Here is a 17,521-nt window from a genome sequence, read left to right on the forward strand (position 1 = left end):
TATTTCTTTTCAAGGCTTTAAATACCCTTTGCTGTGCTTTTGAACATGAAATGTTCATTTCTAGCACCTATCTCTCCTGGAACTGCAGATTCTCCTGCCCATTTGCCTGTTTGACCTCCCCCTTGTAAGTCCCTACAGCATCACAAATGTCACACATCCAAAACCATATTCTTAATATTCCCATCCAAATTCCTCTCGTAGGTCCCCAGTCTCAGGCACCATTGCCATCCTCATAGTTGCTCACATCAAAAGCCCCCCAGAGACATTTTGATCTCTTTCTTTTTCCCAAACCCTGTATCTAATTAATCAGGAAAGCCTGTGGACTTACTTACAAACTGTATCTTGAATACAGCCACTTTTCATCACTTTTCTGCCACCACCCTAGGCACTGTCATTCTTGCCTAGGTCACTGTAAGAGCCTTCTCACTGGTCTTCCTGCTTCCCTTCTGACCTCTTTTAATCCATTTTATATATGGCAGCCAAAATGATTCTTATAAACTAATAACTAGCCATTTTCTTCCTCTACTCAAAAACCACTAAGAGCTTCCAATCACACTTAGAATAAATAGCTGAAATCCTTGCTTGGTCTCCAAAAGCCCAGTATGTTCTGGTCTTGGCTTTAGTGCTGTGCTGGTTCAATAACCAGTTATGAAAAAAATGTATGCCCATATATACATATGTGCGTTTATTATACATTTCACTGATATAAAGGATATGTTGCACACAATTTGCAAATGGCAATAAACTCTACAGTATTGTTCATTGTAAATTCCATATAGTCAATTAATTCTCACAGAATGCTTTCACTGTTTTTTTGCCAGACTTGTGTATCCTTAGCAAACCTATAGCTACAATCGATGAATGAGTATAATTCCAAAATGAATGTTGCTTGACATATTTCTTTATATTAATTCGTAAGAAGAAAGTGAAACAATGAAAACTTATGCTAGAAATTCACTTGCTCATCAGTGGTGCAAACAACGTTTTGCTGGATTGGATAATAATATGTAAATACTGGGAGATTATTTCCTCAATTTTTTGTGCTCTTCATAATGTAAATGCTACAGACACAACACATTTTTAAGCTTAATCTACATTAACATTTTCTCTATCATTTGAAGTCTAGACAATCGACATAAGAATTTTTAAAAGCCCTGGATTTATAGAATTTGCTGATTTCCATGGTGTAGATATTTTCACCATGGCTGATTTCAAGCTGCCAACATGTTGTCACCGAGCTCAGAATAGTGGAGGTACACACGGTAGCTCACGGTTGTACAGTGTTTACACCATGCAGATAAAATAGATGCAGTTAACCTCCAGAGCAGAGCTCATAGTCAATTGTAATAAAACAATTAAAAAGTGAAGAAATTTGAGTATTTTCTGCCTTCATTTTTGATACAATGTACTTCATTTTAAGTTTAGATAATTTAACTTTTGATCATGGCTATGTTTAACAACTGACTATCAAAATTCCTGAAAATTAGCCAAAGGGCTCTCCCGAACAGGAGAGAGCAGCCTTCAGCATGCTGGCCAGGCCTCCCAGCTCTCCAACTCTTCACTTTGCTCCTGCCACGCTGGGCTCCTTACAGCCCTTCCGCATGCCAAGTGCCTTCCTACTGCAGGCTTTAGCAGTTGCTGTTCCTCCAGAGGGCCTCAGAGCTCACTCCCCTTCACACAAGTCTCTGCTCAGAAGGTGCCACCTGCCCTTGGCTGCCGCAGTCCAAGCAGTCAGGCTGTCTCTGCTCTCTTGTGCTGCTTCACCTGGCTTCCTAGTGTTTGTCATTATCTGACATTTTACACACTTTATTTGTTGATTGTGTGATCCCACCACTCTTCACTAGAAATTAAACCCCATGAGGGAGGTCATTGTCTCTTTTGTCAATGCTTTATTGCCTAGAACAATGCCTGACATATAATAGGATCTAAATTATTTTTTGTTGAATGAATTTGGGAATGAACTTAATGCCATCAAAATTCGAATTTGGCATGTCAGAAAAATCTATAAAGCAACTATAGAAATGAACAAAGGAGTAACATCATGAATATATAGAAGCTCTTCCAAATCATCTGGTAAGTAAAAAATGAATAAGAATAGCAAAAACAAAGAATATAAATATGCATGACACAAAAGATGAGAAGTATCCACCTGAAAAATGTTTTATTATCAAAAAAATACAAATTGAAGCAATACATTTCTGAATAGTTTTCTAGAAAATTATATATATGTGCATATATAGATATAAAACATATATTGTGTGTATACATGTTATACACACACACAAGGATAAGAGATAATAATCTAACATTGGCACAATGAACACTTACATACCGCAGGCAGAGATATAAATTAATCTAGCCTCCCTGAAAGACAATATGGTGTTTTTAAAAAACATAGAAGTTTCATGCATGATGATATAGTTTGAATATAGGTCCCTGCCAAATCTCATTGTAATCCCCAATGTTGGAGGTGGGGCCTGGTGGGAGATGTTTGGGTCATGGGGGCGGATCCCTCATAGCTTGGTGCTGGCCTCAGGATAGGGAGCGAGTTCTCAGATCTGGTTGTTTCAGTGTTTAGCACTTCCCTCACTCATGCTCCCATTCTGCCATATGGGATACCTGCTCCCATTTTGACTGTCACCTTGAGTAAAAGCTCCTCGAGGCCTCCCCATAAGCCAAGCAGATGCCAGTGCCATGCCTCTTGTACAACCTGCAGAACCGTGGGCCAATTAAACTTCTTTTCTTTATAAATTACCCAGCCTCAGGTATGTCTTTATAGCAATGCAAGAATAGCCTAACACACACTAGGATGAAGGATTTCTACTTCTAAGAATTTATGCTAATAATGGAATCAAGGATTTGTGCAAAAATGGGGCTTACTCTCTCCCAGTGCTGTTTATAATACTAAAACCAAACAAGAAAAAGAAGAAGAAAGAGAAAAAGGAGGAGGGAGAGAGAGAAGAAGATGAAAACCTTAATATTAAACAGCCAGAAATTAGAAAACCAATTTATGTTACGGCTATGAAATGGCATCTGATATACTTATTTTAAAAGGAGTTACAGAGAAATATTTAGTAACATGAGAAAAATGTCCAGGGCATATTGTCAAGTGAAAATCACAAGATACAAAATAGTTTGTACAGTAATATAACATAGGTAAAAAATAAATATAAACATGGAAAAGCAACTAGAAGGAAATGCATTAAAACATTCACAATAATTACTGTCTCTTTGAATAGTGAGACTAGGGTGATTTTTCATTCTTTTTTTTGTTGTATTTTCTAATTCTCTGCAACAAACATTTATGTTTGTAAGTAGAAAATGTAAGGACAGTGGTTATAACACTTAAGGAAAGAATGAAAGCACCTCCTGGGAATTCCCAAGATGTTTGGGACTGTTCAAAATGGCCACACAGACAAAGCGCAGGAAGAAATAAGTGAGAAAAAGACAGGGGAGAGGAGTATAGATATCTCTTGAGTTCTTCTCCTTTACCTCTGAGGAAGAAACACAAGACCAGAGAAGATAGACACCCAAATCGCTTACACTTGGGTATCCGTAGCAAGGTTCTCAACTTGAAAAAGTTGAGCCTTTCCTAAACTCTTGAACAGCATAGGAAGTGTTCAGCAGAGAACTACATAGACTCAAAAGCCTGGAGATGCTCTACTAAATAAGTTCCTTTGCAAAGAGGGACAGTCTTAGAGTAGCTCCTCCAGGACCAATGCCTGTACATTAGAAAAGGGCTCTGTTTGCAGGGCTGCACAGTAGGAATCGTGCAACCTGAGCCACAGGTGACTGCTGGCTGCCTGTGATGTTACGTCTGCATCTCTGGCTGATTCACCCTTGCCTCAGAGCCAGGCCAGCATTAGAAAATCCCTTTATCCTGCCTGTTCCCAGTTGGCAGGTCCAGCAGAAAAATTAATGCAGGATTCATTCAATTTTTAATCAAGATGCTTATATAGTGTACTAATAATTAAAAGGGTGGGCAATTCTTTTAAGTGTCAAGAACTTCAAAGAGAGAGTGGAAACGATGTCAGAATGTGAGAATCAGGCACAACCATGGGCCAGGAGCAATGACAATGGCTCAAAGGCATAACTGGGCCCTCCACTGCACTGCTTTGCAGAGGGTTGGTGGCCCTGTGTTCCAGGAAGGGCTAAGAGAGGAAGAGTCTGATTGGACTGACACTGCCTCCTGAGGGAGGCCCAGAAACTTTGGGCAGACCCTTCACCAGAAAAAAAACACAGTCCCCCAAAGCAGAGGGAGGGCTTAGGGTGAATTATATGGAGGCTGTCAGAGGTCTGAGACCCAGGCATATTTTCTACAGTGAGAGTACCTCCCATTCAACAGGCAATTTAACCCCACAGGGGTTGTCAGACCTCTGAGAGTAAAAGGCATTGAAAGTTTGTCAAAGATGTCCCTGAATTGTGTGGAGAAAAGAAGTTCATTGCAACGAAGTATATTCAAAGAAAGATCCTCAGCAATTTTAGGAGTGAGATCCAGACCAACCTTGGAGTTCTGAGTGTGCAGAAGTTTCCATTGTGGTGACCAGCTTAGGGATGTACCCCCAAAACTCAGAGATCCACAGATAACAGGCTGGAAACCCCCACTATGAGATGACATTCATATTTATGTGGAGACAGCACAGAGAATGAGCATCTATCCCTGCAGATTTTCTGTTGAAGTCTGAAGAACAGTCTGGTGCCTAGGTCAAAATGGCAAACCCCACAGAACCCCTCAAAAATGGGAGGAGATGTGAATAGAATGGGTTCCTAAATAAAACAAGAAGTAACAATAATAAATTATTATTTAAGCACATGAATTTGCTTCCCTTCTTTCCAAATTCCCATTGGAATGGTCAAGAGAAAGGGAAAAACAGTAAGAAACAAAAATCTCCAAAGAAAATAGGGAAGATCTTTGAGGAAATTTCATAATTTTAATCAAAAATAGAACCAGATGGGTGAATCAGGCACTAGTTTTTGTTCCAATACAAATTATGGAAAAGACTCCCTGGAAAGTGAAGTTAGGCAAAACCTTCAGCAGAATTTTTCATCTCCGGATCCTCTAAGGTCATAGAAATAGAGTCTAGAACTGAGGGTGAGCCATGAAGCAGAAGGAAGCCCTACCCTGCTGAATCACTTGAGGGCAGCCTCAGAGCTTACCCAGAGAAGGTCTTCCTGGAACTGCATGCAAAGTGCCCCTGGCACTGGTGCCTATGATGTTGTCCTGGGGCCCTGGGGCCAGGATCTGGTTCTAGGAGAGTGACCTGGTGAACAGATCACTTCCACTGGCCAAAGCAATATTTCTTTCATCGGAAGGCATGAAATTGAACCTCCAAAATAGTGCTGACATACTGATTTTGGGTGACTGTCACTCACATTGGACACAAAATGAGTTCAAGTCTCTTGTTCCACCACTGGCCCTTGGGTTTGGGCTACATGGGAGACTGTGGATTGGCACTCACTTAACCATATTCAGACTGCCTGCTGCCTCTGATCTTCAGCACCAGAGAGCAGTGAGAGGAAGGCCGTAGTCCTTTACCCTGTGTGTTCACCACCAGTGTGGTGGTGCCACCCCCTCTACAGGTTCTGTACCATGTGTCAGGCAGTCCTCTGGGGGTGATGAAGCTCTTCGGAGGGCTTTTGAGACCATTTTTCTACAATGCCAAAGTGCCCTTTCAACTGATGTCCTCTCTTGTCACCAATAGATGTAACATTGTGCTCTCCTGGATCAGTCTTAAACTGTGCAGGAGGAGGGACAGACATTCTTTGGATGAATGAGACCACTCTTCTTGCTCTGCCTGCAGGCCCCTCACCTAGCCTTCCTGCTTGCAGCAAGGGTGCTGTCAACATCAAGAGAATGCATTCAAGCATGCAATGATTATAGCTTAAAGAGTTCCCAAGAAGACATAGTTGGAAGATGTGTTATTCTACATTTATGCCATAAAATTTCAAGGTATAAATTTAACATGACCAGAAAAATGAATTATCATGCACATTTTCCTTCCCTCTCTGAGAAGGACTTTCATTTGTAGGCAACAAAAACAAAGCACAGTAACAGCCTTTGAGAGTCCTTAGAAACCTGTATGCACAGGCAGCTTTGGTAATGCAGTGTCGTAAGTAACAATGTAACTAGCATTAAACAAGGGTATTAGAGAACTTCAGAGTCAAGAAAATCTACGTTGTTTCAATACAAACAAGTTTAGAAGGGGCGTAGCTTTGTGTCTAACAACATAACCACAACTTTTTCTCCTGGTGAGAGGTATAAAATTAGTCAGGCACTGTGCATTTGACAATAAAAAGAGCACTAATAAAAACTGGAAGAGACAGTTCCTTGACCTGAATAGGCATGAAGAGTGCCTAGACACTACATAGTCTTCACAAACATTGACTGGACAATGAACAAAGACAGAAGTACCTTTTCTTTACCCATTAGTCTCAATCTTCAACTAAAAGACTCACTACACCTATGTCATTAACAACTCACTACACCTCAGATGGGCCCATGAAGTTTGTGATACAGATTTTAGTCGAAGTGTTATACTGACAGTATTTGCTCAGGACCCTGAACACCCTAGGGATAAGCCTGGTACTGTAGTTCTGAGATGGAGATTTGCATGCAGGTTGGTTTATTGGAAGGTGCTCTTGGAAACAATATTGGTAAGGAAATCAAGGAAAAAGGCATGAATAGAGGAAACAACTGAACTGAGACATAGCTGCAACAGAGGGCCTAGCCAATCCTATGTAAAACTTTGAAGCCAAGATGATTTTCACAGATGCCTTAATTGTGGCAAGAGGACCAAGACTTTATACCCCTATATCACAGGCTATTCCTGAGAAAAGAGCACACCCATGGGTGAGGGCAATGCCTGGGGAGGTACTCAGCTGTGAGTTGTCAGTAGGCAAATCCCTTAGCAGCTGAAGGAAGGAACGCCTCAGATCTGAAGGAGTCAATCTGGACAGTGGTCCATAGCAGCCACTATAAAAAGTATTAAATGGTGATGAGTAGATAAATCCAGTAAAACTTAGAATAGATGCCTAAACAAAGATAATGTAATTACAAAATTTAACGTGAATTTAACATCTAATTCTTAAAAGAGAAAATATATAATATATACAATTAAATAAAAGTAAATCTAAAAGGCCAGATTAGTCAATAAAAACATGAGGTATACAAGAATTTAGGGCTGGAGTGAGCTATAATCATACCACTGAACTAGGTGACAGAGTGAGACTCTGCCTCAAAAAACAAAAACAAACAAACAAAAAAACCTGAGGAATAGTGGAGGACAGGGAAGTAGTATAGATAAATAGAATACGTTTCTTCCCTTATACAGAGAGTAAATATATTTAGAGAAACGTGCATTATTAAATTAAATGTCAGTAGAATAAAAAATGTGTGAACTTCCAAAATACATTCCCAAAAAGACCAAGAACGTCTGAAGCACTACTGCAAAATTTAGCCAAGGAAAAACAAGGAAGTATAAAAATAACAGAAGTATAACAGAATATATCAAATATACATTAAATCTGTCAAGGCTAACCTAGCCTATTAAGGCATCTCAAATATGTTAAGTGAAAAATGCAAATAATGCTACTTAACAAAAGACATACATGAAACAAAATGACATAAGAAGTTTAAGATAGTGGGATGATTGGACAACTGTTTCTATACTTATTTAAAACTAAATAGGTAAAGAAAAGCTCCTGGCACTTCATATTTAAACTGTAAGATATATATTTTTTAAAAAGCATTTAAATGCATGGCTGAAGAACATTTGTGCATTTGCAATCAAAATATACAAAGCACAAGAGGAAGAATGCTTCCAGGAGCAAAAGCAAAATAAAACAAAATATGCAGAAAAAAACAAATTGCAGAATAATACCTGCCAAGATAGCAGATATTAAAATTACCAGAGACAGAATAGAAATATATTTTTAATATTTTATGGAAAAAATAAGATATTCAAAGCATTAGGAAGAAACGAAAAATCAATATGTTTGATTTGAAATAATACCAAATAGAACTTCTAGAAATAAAAACTATAATTGAAATTAGAGCTATATAAATATTAAGTTGAAAGTTAAATATAGTTTCAAAGGTCACTATGAACTAGGTAATACTCAAAAGTTATTTCTGAAAATATGGCCCAAAGATAAGGAAAATATAAAAGGTTAAAAGATACAGGCTAACGAGTGAAAAATTCCAACATGTCTAATTGTAATATATGATAGAGCTTATAAAGTTAATGAAGGAAAAGACATTATTCAAATAATGAATGGTTGAGACTTTCCCCAGATTGATGAAAGATACCAATCCTCAGATGCAGGAAGTCCAACAACTTGCAACAGGATGAAGTAACAGATATCTAGAAAAATTTAGTATAGCTTCAGAACAAAGACAAGATCGTAAAAGCAGCCAGGCAGAAAAGATAGATTACCTGCAAGAGAATGACACACTAGGAAAAAATTAGTTTAGTATCAACTAAGTATCATTATACCCAGTAGAATTCTCTTTCAAGCACAAAGGTGAAATTCAGGCACTTTCCCAAGTACTAATGAAAATGGTTTACTACCAACAGACACTTGAGAGAAGCATATACTTCAGGAAGAAAGAACTTGTTTATTTGTTCTAATACAGTTTTTTTGGGTTTTTCTGTTTGTTTGTTTGTTTGTTTGTTTGTGGATTCCTTAAGAGTTTCTATAGTTTGAATAGAGACAGTTTTACTTCCGTCTAATATGGATCACTTTAATTTTGTTTATTTATTTATTTTTGCCCAATTGTCCTGGCTAGAATGTCCTGTACAATGTTAAATAGAAGTGATAAGGCTGGGCATGGTGGCTTACACCTGTATCCCAGCACTTTGGGAGGACAAGGTGGGTGGATCCCTTGAGCTCAGGAGCTCGAGACAAGCCTGGGAAACATGGTGAAACCCTGTCTCTACCAAAAACACAAAATTTAGCCAGGCATGGTGGCATGTGCCTGTAGTCCCAGCTACTCAGGGGTCTGACATGGGAGAGTCACTTGAGCCTGGGAGGTGGAGATTGCAGTGAGCAGAGATTGCAGTGAACACAGATCACACTATTGCACTCCAGCCTGGGCCATAGGCGTGAAACCCTGTCTCAAAAAAAATGATGAGAGTGGACTTTTCTTGTCTTGTCCCTGGTCTTAGGGAGAAAGCATTCAGTCTTTCACCACTAAATATGATGTTAGCTGTGGGGTTTTTGTAGATACCATTTACTAGGCGGAGGAAGCTCCCTTCTATTTTTAGTTGAGTGCTGTTTTTTTCAATCATAAAGTTTAATTATAAAATGATGTTAGAATTTGTCAAATGCTTTTTCTGCATGTAATGAGAGGATTGTGTGATTTTTGTTTTTTATGATTTGATGTGATATATTACATTAATTTATTTTCAGATGTTGAACTAGTCCTGCCTTCCCAGGATAAATCCTGCTTGGTCATAGTTTATGATTCTTTTTATACACAGTCAGGCATTGCTTAATGACAGGGATATGTTCTGCTAAATGCATTGCTACATCATTTTATTCATTGTGTGAACATCATAGAGTGTATTTACACAAACCTAGATGGTATAGCCTGCTACACACCTAAACTGTATGGGATAGCATGTTGCTCCTAGACTACAAACCTGTACAGCATATTACTATACTGAATACTGTAGGCAATTGTAACAGAAATGGCATTTGTGTATCTGAACATTTCTAAACATAAAAAAGGCACAGTAAAAACAGTATAAAAGATAAACAATAGTACACCTGTATAGGGCACTTACCATGAATAGAACTTTCAAGACTCGAAGTTGCTCTGGGTGAGTCAGTGAGTCAGTGGTGAGTGAATGTGAAGGTTTAGGACATTACCATACACTACTCTAGACTTCATAAACACTACACTTAACCTACATTAAATTTACTTTTAGAATTTTCTTTCTTCAATAATCAATTAAATTTTGCTTGCTGTAACATTTTTGCCTCCTAAACCTTTAAAAGAGTTTTAACTTTTTGATTATCTTATAACACTTAGCTTAAAACACAAACGCATTGTACAACTGCACAAAAAGATTTTCTTTATTTATATCCTCATTCTGTAAGCATTTTTCTATTTTTAATTTCTTTTTTACCTTTAAATTTTTTTTCTGAGAAATGAAGACACAAAAACACATATTAGCTTAGGCCTACACAGGGTCAGAATCATCAATATCACTGCTTTCCACCTCCACATCTTGTCCCACTGGAAGGTCTTCAGGGACAATAACATGCATGGAGCTGTGATTTCCTACAAAATGACAGAGACAGAATAGAAATATATTTTTTAATATTTTGTGAAAAAAATAAGATATTCAAAGCATGAGAAAGAAATGAAAAACCTCCTGAGGGACCTGCTGAGGCTGTTTTATGGTTAACTTTATATATATACACATATATATATACATGTATATATACATATATACATATACATGTATATATACATATATGTATATGTGTATATATACATATATGTATATATGTATATATACATATATGTATACATGTATATATACATATATGTATACATGTATATATACATATATGTATATATGTATATATACATGTATATGTATATGTGTGTATATATATAAAGCCATAAATATATAGAAAGAATACAGTTTAAAATAATGATAAAAAGTATGGTATAGTAAATACTGGGCGATAGGAATTTTTCAGCTCCATTATAATCTTAATACATGAGCAAATATTAATAAAATATAAAAGAAAAATGCAATAGATAATTTTGATAACTCAAAAACTGCTTTTTTAAAAGGCTAATAAAATTGACAAGCTTCTGGCAGGACTGATGTCTTCTTAATAGAGAATTTTTTAAAAGAAAAAGTTTTTACAACTCATCTCATGAGGTTAGTGAGAGATTGATAGTAAATCCCGATGGAGAGTCTGAGAAAAAAATCTTTGACTGATGCCACTCAAACTCAGACACAAAACATATCCAAATAATATATTAATAACACTCTTATAGAAATGCACAGAAAATATAATTGCATTATGACCAAGATGAAGTCCAGGAATGTGTGTTTGGTAAGAAAGTAGAGGAGAGAAAAGCCATATGGTCATTTCAGAAAATTCAACAAACTGTAATGGCCAAAAATAAATAAATAAATTGTTAGAAATAAGGAATAGAAGGAACATATTTTACTCCAGAAAAGGTATCTTCTAGTTCTAACAATTAACATCGTACTTGCTAATGAGCTTTATTATTCATAACTGGTCTCCCCAAGGGAGATGTACGAACCAGTGATCTTATTGAGAAACTCAGGATCCCCTTAAGGAATTGTAGTAACCATTGATCTTTTTAAGTTTAATGTAATTTAATTTAATTTTAAGTTCTGGGATATATGTGCAGATTTGTTACATAGGTAAATATGTGCTGTGGTGGTTTGCTGCACCTAGCAACCCATCACTTAGGTATTCAGCCCTACATGCATTAGCTATTTATCCTGATGCTCTCCCTCCCCTGCACCCCATAACAGGCCTCAGTGTGTCTTGTTCCCCTCCCTGTGTTCATGTGTTCTCATTGTTCAGCTCCGACTTATAAGTGAGAACATGCGGTGTTTGGTTTTCTGTTCCATTGTTAGTTTGCTGAGGATAATGGCTTCCAGCTCCATCCATGTCCCTGCAAAGGACAGGATCTTGTTCTTTTTTATGGCCACGTAGTATTCCATGGTGTATATGTACAACATTTTCTTTATCCAGTCTATAATTGATGGGCATTTGGGTTGACACCACGTCTTTGCTATTGTGAATAGTGCTGCAGTGAACATATGCACGCATGTATCTTTATAAAAGAGTGATTTATATTCCTTTGGGTAGATACCCAGTAATGGGATTGCTGGATCAAATGTTATTTCTGTAACCATTGATCTTATTGAGAAAACCATTTCAGCTGTGTAGAAGAACACTCCGGGATGAGGTCTTTCAGTGGACCTTTTGCTTCACCTGCTGTGTAGGAAACTATGGCTCTAACCAGATCCCGGTAACATTCAAAAATATCACTGACTTGGTCCAGTGTCTGTGGTTGGTGGCCCTGTCCACAATGGGTATTCACCTCAGCAAGATACATTAAACCTTACATTTGGAACTCTCTGCACCCAATGGTCATTTGAGGGAACTGATCCTCAGTGTCTCTTCAGATATATACAAGTAGCATGCTTGTCAGCTTGTCGGCAGTGGTCATATTCAGCTTCCTAGGGAAGAGCTCTGGACTATTTTCCATGGGACCTGGACTACCTGGATCATGAGGCTCACCTCCATGCCCACCAAGAGAGCAACTTCTGCCATTGCTATCAGTTGCTCACAGGTGAGAGAAGAATGTTGGTTTATAGTGACAGCTGGACATGAATATTGTTATGATAGGAATAAGAATATAGCTTTCACTGTATCTGTAATCAGATTCAGTTTCTTTTTGATGATGAGAGAGAGTACTCTGTTTTTCTATCAGTGAAAGAAGAGGTGAGGGCTGGGCCACCTCACAGGAGTCCTAAGTTTTGCAGTGAGGACTTAATAGAGGGAGGAATGAATGACTAGAATGTGGAATGTCTAACACTCATCAGCAAAGGATGTTTCAGTGAGTCACTGTGGCTCCAAATAGATATTCCTCAGTAGATATTCATCAATGGATCTTGCCTGCAGCGATTATTAGTGTAGTGATTAGGTGATTTTCTATTTCTTTCTGAATTAAATTTATTTTTATTAAAGCAACCTTATTTTCCAAAAAAAAAGGAGAGAAAGTGACTTGATTTTTATTTCTGACAATAGTCTGAAGTAGGAAACTTGAAAACTCTTTACAAATGCCAGCTAATGTATTACAACCATCCTATTACATGCATAGATATGGCCCAAGAAAATTAATTCCCAGATTTCAAAAACAAGGAGAAAAGGAAAAACCAAAGGGCCTGAACTAATCCTGTAGCAGCACTAGGGGAGTTTCATGGTCTCAGTAACTCAGGGATATTAGTTTTAATGACCTCATAGGGAAATGAAACAAGGTCTTGATCCTGCTTATGATGAGGAATAGAACTGAGACTTCTATATAAAAGCCAGGTTTCCAGAAAGGGTTCACATTCTGTAAAAGGATAGTCTAGAAAACATCAAAACAAAAGCTTAGAGAAAACAAAAGGAAGTTTGCTTGTTCTCGTCTAGCCTCTCAGTGGGAGAAAAAGGTGTCTCATGGACCTATGCTTACACAATTATAGGTATGAAATTTAAGCTTTCTGCAGAAACTTCCTACATTACAAATATAAATAAAAAACAATTCCAGGATGGTGATATTCTTGGAGCATCTGACAGATGCAAAATAAAAATCAATTTGTAAAGACATACCTTTAATCTAGGCTGTATACGTTTCCTACAGATAAAATTATTTAAACATGAGCTCACAATAAAAACTCACAAAATATGTGAAAAAGCTTTTTTTGCTTCGTGAGATCAGCAGGCACAATGAAAGGATTTGATGGTCAAGAACATCAGATATAAAACTGTAAGATAGAAATGACATGAATATTATTTAAATGATTAAAATGTAAAAAAAAGCAGAAAAAATGCACTATCTAAAAAGAATCAAATATCAACTAACAACAGAGCTCCAAATACGTGAAGCAAAAACTGACAGAATTGAAAAGACAAACAAACATTTCAAGAATAGTAGTTGGAGACTTCAATGACAGGCTTTCAATAATGGATTGAACAAGTAGGCAGAAGATCAACAAATAAATAGAAGATTTGAAAAATGCTATACATCAACTAGACCTAACAGACATTAATAGAACATTCCACCCAGTAAGAGCAGAATAGACATTCTCCTCAAGTACACATGGAACACCCATGGGTTAGACCATAAAACAAGTTTTGATAAATTTAAAAGAACTGAAACCATGCAAAGTGTGTTCTTCATAATACAATGAAATTAAAAAAATAATTACATAAAGAAATTTGTTTTAAACACAAATATGTGGAAATCAAACAACATAGTCCTAAATAACCAAGAAGTGAGTGAAGAAATCACAAGGGAAATTATAAAATATCTTGAGATGAATTAAAGCAAATAAAAAGACCATACCAAAACTTTGAAGATTCTGCCAAAGTAATGTACACAAGGAAATTTATAATTGTAAATGCCTATATTAAAAAAGATGGAAGATATGCAATCAATAACCTAAATTCCACTATAAGAAACCACAAGAGGAGAAGTAAATTAAACACAAAGCAAACAGAGTGTGTCAGCCCATTCTTGCATTTCCATAAAGGAATGCCCAGGCTGGATAATTTATAAAGAAAAGAGTTTTAATTGGCTCATAGTTCTGCAGGCTGTACAAACAGGCAACAATATCTGCTCGGCTTCTTGTTAGAGCCTCAGGAAACTTACAATCATAGCAGAAGGTGAAGACGAGCAGGTGCATCACATGGCAAGAGTGGTAGCAAGAAAGGCAGGGAAGGTGTCATACATTTTTAAACAACCAGATCTCATGTGAACTCACTCATCACTAAGGGGATGACACTAAGCTATTTATGAAGAATCTGCACCCATGCTCCAAACACCTTCCACCGGTCCACACTCCCAAACAGTGGGATTACATTTCAACATGAGATTTGAAGGGGACAAATATCCAAACCATATCATTAGGAAAGAATTTAGAGTAGAAATTAATAAAATCAAGAATAGAAAAAATAGAGAAAATCAATGAAACCAAAAGTTAGTTCTTAGAAACAATCAACAATATTGACAAACCTTTAGCTAGACCAAGCTAGACCAAGAAAAATGAGAATAGACTCAATTACTCAAATCAAGAATGAAAGAGAGGAAATGACAACCAACCATACAGAAATAAAAAAATTACATGATATTGCTATGAACAACTATATTCTAACATATTAGATAACTTAGATGAAATTGACAAATTACTAAAAAGGCATAAACTACTAAAACTGACGTAATAAGAAATAGATAATCTGAATAGACCTATAACAAGTGAAAAGAATGAATTAATAATTTAAAAGCCAGCCACAAGGAAAGCCCATGCCCAGATGGCTTCAAAGATAAATTTAACCAAACACTTAATGAAAAATTAGTACCAATTCTTCGCAAATGCTTCCAGAAAACAAAAGAATAGGGCACAATTCTCAGCTCATTCTACGAGACCAATACTACCCTGATACCAAAACCAGACAAATAAATCACGTAAAGAAAACTACAGACCAATATCCTTTAGAAATATACAAGCAAGAAACCCTCAGCAAGCTGAATCTAGCCATATATACAAAGGATTACACACCATAAGCAAGTGGAAATTATCCTAGGAATGCAAGATTGGGTCAACTTATGAAAATCAATCAATATAAAATATCACATTAATAGAATAAAGAAAAAACACATCACCAACAAGCACATAAAAAGATGCTTCACATTATTAGTCATCAAGAAAATGCAAATCAAAACTACAATGAGACACAACTTCATATCCATTAAAATGGCCAGAATAAAAAAAGTCACATACTAATAAATGTTGGGGAAGATATATACAAATCAAAACCTTTAGGCATTTTAAGTGGGAATGCAAAATGGCGCAGCACTTGACAAAACAGTTTGGCAGTTTTGCAAATTGTCAAACATAGACTTGCCATATGATTCAGCAATTTCACTCCTAGGTATTTGCCCAAGGGAAATGAAAACATATGCCCACACAAAAGTGTGTCTACAATGTTAATAGTGTTATTCATATTAACTGTAAGGTGAAGCAACCCACATGTTTAGCAACTGATAAATGGATACACATCATGTGACATATTCATGTAATGATGTAGTATTTAGCAATTAAAAAGAACAACGTGCTGATACATGCACTTTGGATGAATCTTGAAAACATTATGCTAACTGAAGAAGTCAGATAGAAAAACCACATACTGTCTGATTCCATTAATACTAAAATATCAGAATAGGCAAATCTATAGAGACAGAAAGTAAATTAGTGGTTGCCTAGGATTTAGGAAGGGAGCAAAATGGAGAGTGACTGCTAATAGGTGGAGCATTTTGTTTTTTAGTTTGTGGTGGTAATTGCACAACTGTGTGAGTATACTACAATCCACTGGATTGTATACCTTAAATGGGTTAATTTTATGGTATGTGAATTTGATATGGTCTGGATCTGTGTCCCCACCAAATCTCATGTTGAGTTGTAATCCCCAACATTGGAGGTGGGGCCTGGTATGCGGTGATGGGATCATAGGGGTGGATTTCTCATGAATGGTTTAACACCATCTCCCTTGATACTCTCTTCATGATACTGAGTTCCCTTGAGATCTGGTCGCTTAAAAGTGTGTGACACCTCCCCCCTCACTCTGTCTTGCACCTGCTCCCACCATATGAGAACCTACTTCTTCTTCACCTTCTGCCATGATTGTAAGTTTCCTGAGACCTCCCCAGAAGCCAAGCAGATGCCAGCATCATGTCTCCTGTACAACCTGTGGAGCTATGAGCCAATTAAATTATAAATTATCCAGTCACAGCTATTTCTTTACAGCAATGCAAGAACAGGGTAATACAGAATTATATCTAAATAAAAATGTTTTTAAAAACAACCAACTATAATGAGGCACTGAAAAATAAAGAAATGGTGCTACAGGCTGAATTGTGCCCTCTGTCCAAAGTCATATGTGGAAGTCCTAACACTAGTTCCACAGAATGTGTCTGTATTTGAAGGTGTGGTCTTTAAAAAGTCAATTAAAGTAAAATTAGGTCATAAGGGTGGGCACTAATCCAATATGACTGGTGTCCTTAGAAGAAGAGAAGATTATTTTGAGTTACAACCATCATTCTCAGCAAACTATCGCAAGAACAAAAAACTAAACACCACATGTTCTCACTCACAGGTGGGAATTGAACAATGAGAACACTTGGACACAGGAAGGGGAACATCACACACTGGGGCCTGTTGTGGGGTGGCGGAAGGGGGGAGGGATAGCATTAGGAGATATATCTAATGTAAATGACCAGTTAATGGGTGCAGCACATCAACATGGCACATGTATACATATGTAACAAACCTGCACGTTGTACACATGTACCCTAGAACTTAAAGTATAATTAAAAAAAAAAAATATTAAGACACAGACAACACACAGACTGAGAGGTAACCACGTGAGGACACAGCAAGAAGATAGCCATTTGCAAGCCATGGAAAGAAGCCACAGAAGAAGCCAAACCTGCCAATGCCTTGATCTTGAACTTCTAGTCTCCAGAACTGTAAGAAAATAAAATCCTGTTGTTTAAGCTACACCATCTGTGGTTTTGTTAACCCTAGCAAATTACTGCAGATGGAAAACATGAAAGAGAAATAGGAATATGGGGAATAGAACAAAGGGTCTAACATACATCTGATAAGAGCTCCAGAAGAAGAAAATAGAAAGAGTAGAGAACAAGCAATACATGGATATAAAGAAATATCTGAATTGATCAAAGTAATAA

This window comes from Pan troglodytes, chromosome 2 (assembly GCF_028858775.2).
Source record: "Pan troglodytes isolate AG18354 chromosome 2, NHGRI_mPanTro3-v2.0_pri, whole genome shotgun sequence".
Classification (NCBI taxonomy): domain Eukaryota; kingdom Metazoa; phylum Chordata; class Mammalia; order Primates; family Hominidae; genus Pan; species Pan troglodytes.